This window comes from Coregonus clupeaformis, unplaced genomic scaffold (assembly GCF_020615455.1).
Source record: "Coregonus clupeaformis isolate EN_2021a unplaced genomic scaffold, ASM2061545v1 scaf0729, whole genome shotgun sequence".
Taxonomy (NCBI): domain Eukaryota; kingdom Metazoa; phylum Chordata; class Actinopteri; order Salmoniformes; family Salmonidae; genus Coregonus; species Coregonus clupeaformis.
In genome coordinates this window covers 98,834-106,599 of record NW_025534184.1, presented here as the reverse complement: position 1 = coordinate 106,599, position 7,766 = coordinate 98,834, and the positions used below count along the sequence as shown (strand labels likewise).

Below are 7,766 nucleotides of genomic sequence, written 5' to 3'. Positions count from 1 at the left end.
CATTCTAGAATGTCAATTGTTCTCTTTTACTCATGATCTCTTAGAAATAAAACATTTACTAACAGACATATCCAAACAGTCGGGTGATTTAATTTAATCACATGAACATTGTTACATTCCTCAACAAGAAATAAAACTTTGTCTCTCAAACAGAAGAAGGAACTAACAAAGAGTCACTAACAACAACCAAAACGAAACAGGTGGTTTTAGGAGGGGTTCTGAAAGACACTCATGGGGGTGTCCACTAGTAATGGGAATCAGAGGCTTTCTGAACGCTTTGGGGCTTTCACCAAATTGTGTCGAAAATGCCATTGATAGATTTGAGTGCTAATAAACAACATTTAGTTAGAATGTGGGGTTCGCTTTTTGCCTCCAGGTTCACTATGTTTTGAAAAACGATGCATATGTGACTTTCAACGTGGCACCGTCATAGGATGCCACCTTTCCAACAAGTCAGTTCGTCAAATTCCTGCCCTGCTAGAGCTGCATGTTTTTTGTTTTTTTTCATATTGAGTCTTTCCAAGTTATTACACATTTCATGATTTACAATCAGATTACTTCGTACAGTTACATTCATTTAGATGGGTCAGAGGGGCATGTACATTCAAGGTCATGGACATTTTTACATTGCTCAAATGCAGTGCTTCTCAGTCCTGGTCCCGGGGACCCAAAGGGGCGCACACTCCAACCCCCGCCCCATCCCACCCCCGCCCTCTCACACCCAACCCAAACGAGAGGCTCCATGATGAGTTGAATAAAGTGTGAGAGAGAATGCGCACTAGCAAAAGCGATTGGACCCTGCATTGCCCTGGGCAAGATTAAACCAGTAGGTGAAAGCCCAAAAAGGGCCACCAGATGACACACTTCTACATTGACTGCAAACATCATAGACTGTTGTTAATTAATGCATTAAAAAAAAGAAAAGACAATTTGCTTTAAAACAGCCCACAAGTTCTTTAAATGAATCATTGCTTAACTATATTTTATGCATGACAGATGAATCAGTGCAGAGCTGAAAGCAGGCAATAGTTTGACAACCACCATGTTCTATGCAGTTGATTTTACAGGCAATCCCTTTTGAATGCTTCTCTTTTCTCACTGCGGACAAACAAATGACAGGAAGAGGTCCACTTCATTTTGGATCACCACGGGGGGCGGGTGAATGTTATCCGGAGAATAGTGGCAGGAGGTCATCTGCCAAACGTCAATGAGGACCACGGGCAAGTCCCTGAATATTTCCCTTAGAGCCATGTCGAGCTGCCAGGAGAGCCAGTCGCTGCCGTACACATCCTTGTAGCCCGTGTTGGCTGATTTGATCACTACCAGAGTAGTGGGAGATCGTCTTAGCAGCGACGCCACAGCCCTACGGATGACGACCAGACGGTGTGCATACACAGCCAGTGGGTACGTGGTGAAATGAGCCCAGATGGTGAAGACGACTACAGAGTGTGCACCCCCTGCCAGACCCTCCACCTCCCTGGCGATGTAGTGGAGGTCAGCCCAGGGGTCTTGCTCGTCCGTATAGGTATCCCATGGGCCCGCCAGATGATACGGGTGTTGGACTGGGTGTCGACTGCCTCAAAGGGGCCCGATTTGCTTGATGTGTGAAGGTTCAGGCGTTTCAGTGTTGGCACAGTGTTCTCCAGGTACTCCAACCATTGACGGAGAGTGGAGTCACCCATCATAAGGATCTGTTTGTCCTTCAGGCATCCAGATATCAGATTAGCTGAGGGAAATGATTTTGAGTCACACACCATGGACGTCCAGCGATCCTGGAGGTAGAATCCAGACGGTACTGGGGTGTGCAAACCAGGACGGCATTTTGTGTTTGGACCTAGAGAGAGAGAAATCATTGTTAGATCATCTGAGCCGAATCTGCATCGCTAGCATGAAATAAAATGTTATTTTCACGTGCCGAATACCGTGAAATGCTTACTTACAAGCCCTTAACCAACAATGCATGAAAAAGTTAAGAAAATATTTACTAAATAAAATAAAGTAAAAAATCAAATATACAGGGGGTACCGAGTCAATGTACGGGGATACAGGTTAGTCGAGGTAGAGGACGCTGATTTGTGATAATGACACCAGTTTGCAAGTTGATAACAAGCCAGGTTTAAACCAGATAACAAAGGATATGACTTGTTTAAAGATTGTGACTTATGTAGGTAGCAAGGTACTGCTGTATTCTGTGTAGTGGTATTACAATAACCCAAGGAACTGCTGTATTCTGTGTAATGGTATTACAGTAATGCAAGGTACTGCTGTATTCTGTGTAATGGTATTACAGTAATGCAATGTACTGCTGTATTCTGTGTAATGGTATTACAGTAATGCAAGGAACTGCTGTATTCTGTGTAATGGTATTACAGTAATGCAATGTACTGCTGTATTCTGTGTAATGGTATTACAGTAATGCAAGGTACTGCTGTATTCTGTGTAATGGTATTACAGTAACCCAAGGTACTGCTGTATTCTGTGTAGTGGTATTACAGTAACCCAAGGTACTGCTGTATTCTGTGTAATGGTATTACAGTAACCCAAGGTACTGCTGTATTCTGTGTAATGGTATTACAGTAACCCAAGGTACTGCTGTATTCTGTGTAATGGTATTACAGTAACCCAAGGTACTGCTGTATTCTGTGTAATGGTATTACAGTAACCCAAGGTACTGCTGTATTCTGTGTAGTGGTATTACAGTAACCCAAGGTACTGCTGTATTCTGTGTAATGGTATTACAGTAACCCAAGGTACTGCTGTATTCTGTGTAATGGTATTACAGTAACCCAAGGTACTGCTGTATTCTGTGTAATGGTATTACAATAACCCAAGGTACTGCTGTATTCTGTGTAATGGTATTACAGTAACCCAAGGTACTGCTGTATTCTGTGTAATGGTATTACAGTAACCCAAGGTACTGCTGTATTCTGTGTAATGGTATTACAGTAACCCAAGGTACTGCTGTATTCTGTGTAGTGGTATTACAGTAACCCAAGGTACTGCTGTATTCTGTGTAATGGTATTACATTAACAGGAGGGAAAGGGGGAATATGTTGTAGGGACTTACGGGTTTCCTTGCCCTGTTGCTGGACATGTACAACTGAATTATCATATGGTACAATAATGTTTGTGAATCTGCAAAAAATGAAATATTATTTGAGTGTGAAGAACAACAATCAATAATTTGGAGACACTACCATTAAGTGATGGAACAGGATGCAGTGCAGTCATGGTTTGTACACATTTCTGCTAACATTGGGTCTACAGCAATTTACTTTATTTTTTTTGAACAGCATGAATTGTCAATTCACCAATGTTATGTGAGTTCCTCTTTCCCCAACATAAAATATTTTCAAATAATAGGATTTTACTTTATTTTTTTGAACAGCATGAATTGTCAATTCACCAATGTTATGTGAGTTCCTCTTTCCCCAACATAAAATATTTTCAAATAATAGGATGGGATTGTGTTTGGATAACAAGAGGGGCCACATTAAATCAGATTGTGGGTAAACAATGACCCCCAACCTGCATATTTGACACCCGATTGAAAGATATCTACCTATTAAGAAGAGTTGTCTCCAACTTGGAGAGTACTGCCTGGTAACCACCCATGCTGTGGTAGGTCAAAGCATGGCAGGGCAGGGAAGATGGCCGACGACAGAACCAGGACTCTCCGGTGACTGGCTCTCTGTACTCACAGCAACACTGCAAGTCATTCCCCACCAGCCTAGGACTTCTCTGGGCATTGCACATCGTTGTTTCCTGCTTGCCACCCTCCTCAAAGTAGCCTTGGAAGTAGACCTTATCTGGGTCCTGTTCCCTTTGCCTGCACAGTACCTGCACGGCCTCACTGGAGTGCACTAGGCGGATGGACACCTTGGCAGGTCCGGGCCAAAGCAGGGCCAGGCGGGCAGTGTAGGTGCCATTAAAGTGGTCTGTTACAGCTCCATAAGTACTGGCCTTTAGTTCTGCGTTAAACAACTTGGCCTGAAAAAAGTCCCCTCCATAGGTTTTGATCCTGTTTTTAGTATCTCTAGCTATCAAAATGACATCTATAAACCCTCCAACTGTGTGGTTTGAATTGGGGTTGACAACAGAGAATGAGCACTTAGTGGGGTTTGTGGCCTCATCTGTGGATAAGAGGTCAACAGGCGGTAATGACCATTGTAGCTTTGTGACCAGAGATTCCCATTCCTCTGTACTTATTAAGGAGTCATTGGTTGGCGTAAATGTCCTGTTGGTGATTCCATTACAAATATCAACAGTGGTAACATATGGAGTATCAGTGGTAAAGGTAGTGTGGTTGACTTTAAGGTAATGTGAAAGAATATTCAATTGGCAATGGTTGTCTCGACACACCTGAAATAGAAAGACATGGTAGCCCTTACTACATTTAAAATATGATCTCATGAACTCTGCTATATTTGATGTTTGTCCAAAAGATGCAAATGTTGAACTGCATGCTCAACGATCCTCTTGTGGACAAAATACCGCCACTGCTAAATTGCCTCCCGGTGTATAATTTCATCTTGGAGAAACATTGAATGTAGCAGTGTAAAGCTGGGGAACAGGCTGTCAAGTTAACAAGTAACTCTTTGAATGATCAATAACTAATAATTCCATGAATCATTATTTTGACCAAAACCTGAGCAATAAAAAGTAATCTGACTGAACAAAGGCAAATTAAAATGGCATTTTAAATTAGATTAGACCTTAATGGAGCCTAAGCTTTTTAATGATTTCAAGCATCTTACAGTACTTGTATTTATATGTCTTATAATCATTTATAAGATCAAGAATATAAAAAGCGCTTTAGAACTTACCTACAAAAACAAAATGGTGATCGTTACCACCATAAACAATATCTGTAGCCGCAGTCTTCCCATTCTCAATCTGTTGGTAAATCAGAAGGTAAAAGATTATCAAAGTTTGAACAGACAGGAAAGGCAGCTCTCCAAATCTTGAATATGATGGACAGTAAAATGTCAAAATTAGAGCCATTTACATAACTTACTTTTGGACAGTTTTACTTTTTATGAGTTCCTGTGACATTTTTTGTGCAGGGCCCCAGTATTGACTAACTAACAATACTACTGGAAATATGTTTTCATTCTCTTAAGGGTTCTTTTTTTGTTTTCCTTTTGTTTAGTTTTTTAGTTTTTTGTATTTTTTTGTATTTTTTTTTTATGGGATCAGCTTAATATTGCAGATAGATTGTATCTTCTATCAATGTAATTGTCTGCATCACTTCCAATCCCCCCATGTTTTTTTTTAATGTTTTTTTTTATATATATACTCCCCTTTATTACTTTTCAACCCCACCATCCTTTCCCTACTTGGAGTAAATTAGTGAACAACAATGCCCAGGCCTCTACTTCCGGTCTATACCTATCTACACCTCATGGACAGAGTTAATTTAACAATAATTCTATTATATATACAGTATATATATATATTTTTTTTAATTGTAGTTTTTTTTCCTCCTGAACTTCTTCTACTCTTAACCTCTCCGATCATTTTCATGATGTCCATCCGGTTTGCTTCTATATGCCATAACTTTCTAACTGTGCTCTTTCCCAAAAGCTCCCAACATACAACCTATACACTTATTATGGACACAGTATGCTTACATTATTAGCTATCTTTGTTATTATTTGTTGTTATTTGTTATTAGTCCCATCCTTCAACTCTATTCAATACCTCCCATCTATCTCTTAACACCATCCATATAGGATTTCTATTTGCCATATATATTTCAACCGTACTGTGATGTTTAACAAAAGTTCTGAACCTTTCTATTCTCATTGCTTCTACAGATTGTGAATTAAAAATAAACATTTTTGCTAAAAGTATTATTATATTATTGATTGATTGACTATGACTTTTCAGATCACCCAGTAATGCTATCTGCAAGGTTAGTTCCAGGTAAATATTGCAATCCTTTAGCCATTCCTGGACCTGTGTCCAAAAACAAGCTACAAATGGACAGAACCAAAACAAATGATCTAATGATTCTGTCTCTTCACAGAAAAATCTGCAGAGCTGGGAAGATTGTATCCCCCATATAAATAACATTCTATTGGTAGCAAGAATTTTATATAATAATTTAAATTGAAAGATTCAAATTTTTGAATCCGGTGTCGCTTTTGCGTGTCAGTTCATAAACACTATGCCATGGGATCGGTACGTCAAATATCTCTTCCCAACTATTTTGCAATCTATATGGGACGGCTGTCAATCCTTTGGTCCTTAAGTGAAACTGATATACTTTTTTATTTATCACAGTTTTCTTTAACCAATTATGTTCTTTAATGCAAGGCCGACAGACAAGTTCCTTACTTTCTCCCCCTTCCACTTTCCTCTTCCACTTTTACGGTAAGGCTGCAATTATTTGGTTGTAATTTTGGGTAGAGCAGACATTTCCATATGTTTTTGTTAGCTGCATGTGCGTCATAACTCCACCAGTCCTACCGATGATATCATTTACGAAGATTATACCTTTTTTAAACATTCTGTCAAAAAATAAAGGTTTTTTGCCAATTAGTATATTTGAATTTAACCACAATATCTGTTGCATTATTTGTTCTGTTGTTTCTGGAGGATTAAATTGAAATTGCAACCAACTTTCTATGGCTTGTTTTAGAAATAGTGACATTTGGGAGATGATTTCCTTTTCAAATAACTGAAAGTGAGAGGTTGTTATTTTCCTTTCCATGGTAGTAAGATCTTATCTATTTTTGCTAACTTTCTATTAAAATGTATTGAAGTGAGATCATTTATTTCCTTTGGGATATGTATTCCGAGTATATCCACATCACCATCAGACCATTTTATTGGTAAACTACATGGTAATGTAAAAATTGTATTTTTTAGTGATCCAATACGTAATATAGTACATTTGTCATAATTTGGTTGTAATCCAGAGAGGTTAGAAAATGTATCTAGATCCTCTATGAGGCTGTGGAGGGATTCTAGTTGTGGATTTAAAAGAAAACATGAATCATCAGCGTACAATGACACCTTTGTTTTTAAGCCCTGTATTTCTAATCCTCTGATATTATTATTGGATCTGATTTTAATAGCTAACATCTCGATGGCCACAATAAATAGATATGCCGATAGTGGACAACCTTGTTTCACTCCTCTTGACAGTTTAAAACTTTCTGCGAAATAGCCATTATTTACTATTTTACACCTAGGGTTACTATACATGATTTTGACCCATTTTATAAAAGATTCTCCAAAATTGAAATGCTCCAGGCATTTATATATAAACCCCAGTCGAACTTTATCAAATGCCTTTTCGAAGTCTGCTATGAATAGCAGGCCTGGTTTCCCATATTTTCCATAGTGTTCTATTGTTTCCAATACTTGCCTTATATTATCTCCAATGTATCTTCCATGTAAAAAACCTGTCTGATTAGAATGAATAATATCCGACAATACCTTTTTAATTCTATGCGCTATACATTTTGCTAGGATTTTTGCATCACAACACTGAAGTGTAAGGGGCCTCCAATTTTGTAAATGGACTGGATCTTTATATTTTCCACTTGTATCCTGTTTCAGTAATAATGAGATCAGACCTTCTTCTTGAGTGTCAGATAATCTACCATTTACATAGGAGTGGTTAAAACATGCTAATAACGGTCCTCTTAGTATATCAAAAAAGGTTTGGTATACCTCGACTGGTATGCCATCCAACCCTGGAGTTTTCCCAGACTTAAAGTCTTTAATTGCATCCAGAAGTTCCTCCTCTGTAA

General features: G+C 38.7%; 1 pseudogene; it reads right to left on the bottom strand.

The window, feature by feature from the left end:
• Positions 1–710: 710 nt before the first annotated feature.
• Positions 711–3,843, bottom strand: LOC121561218 (annotated as a pseudogene).
• Positions 3,844–7,766: the final 3,923 nt, after the last annotated feature.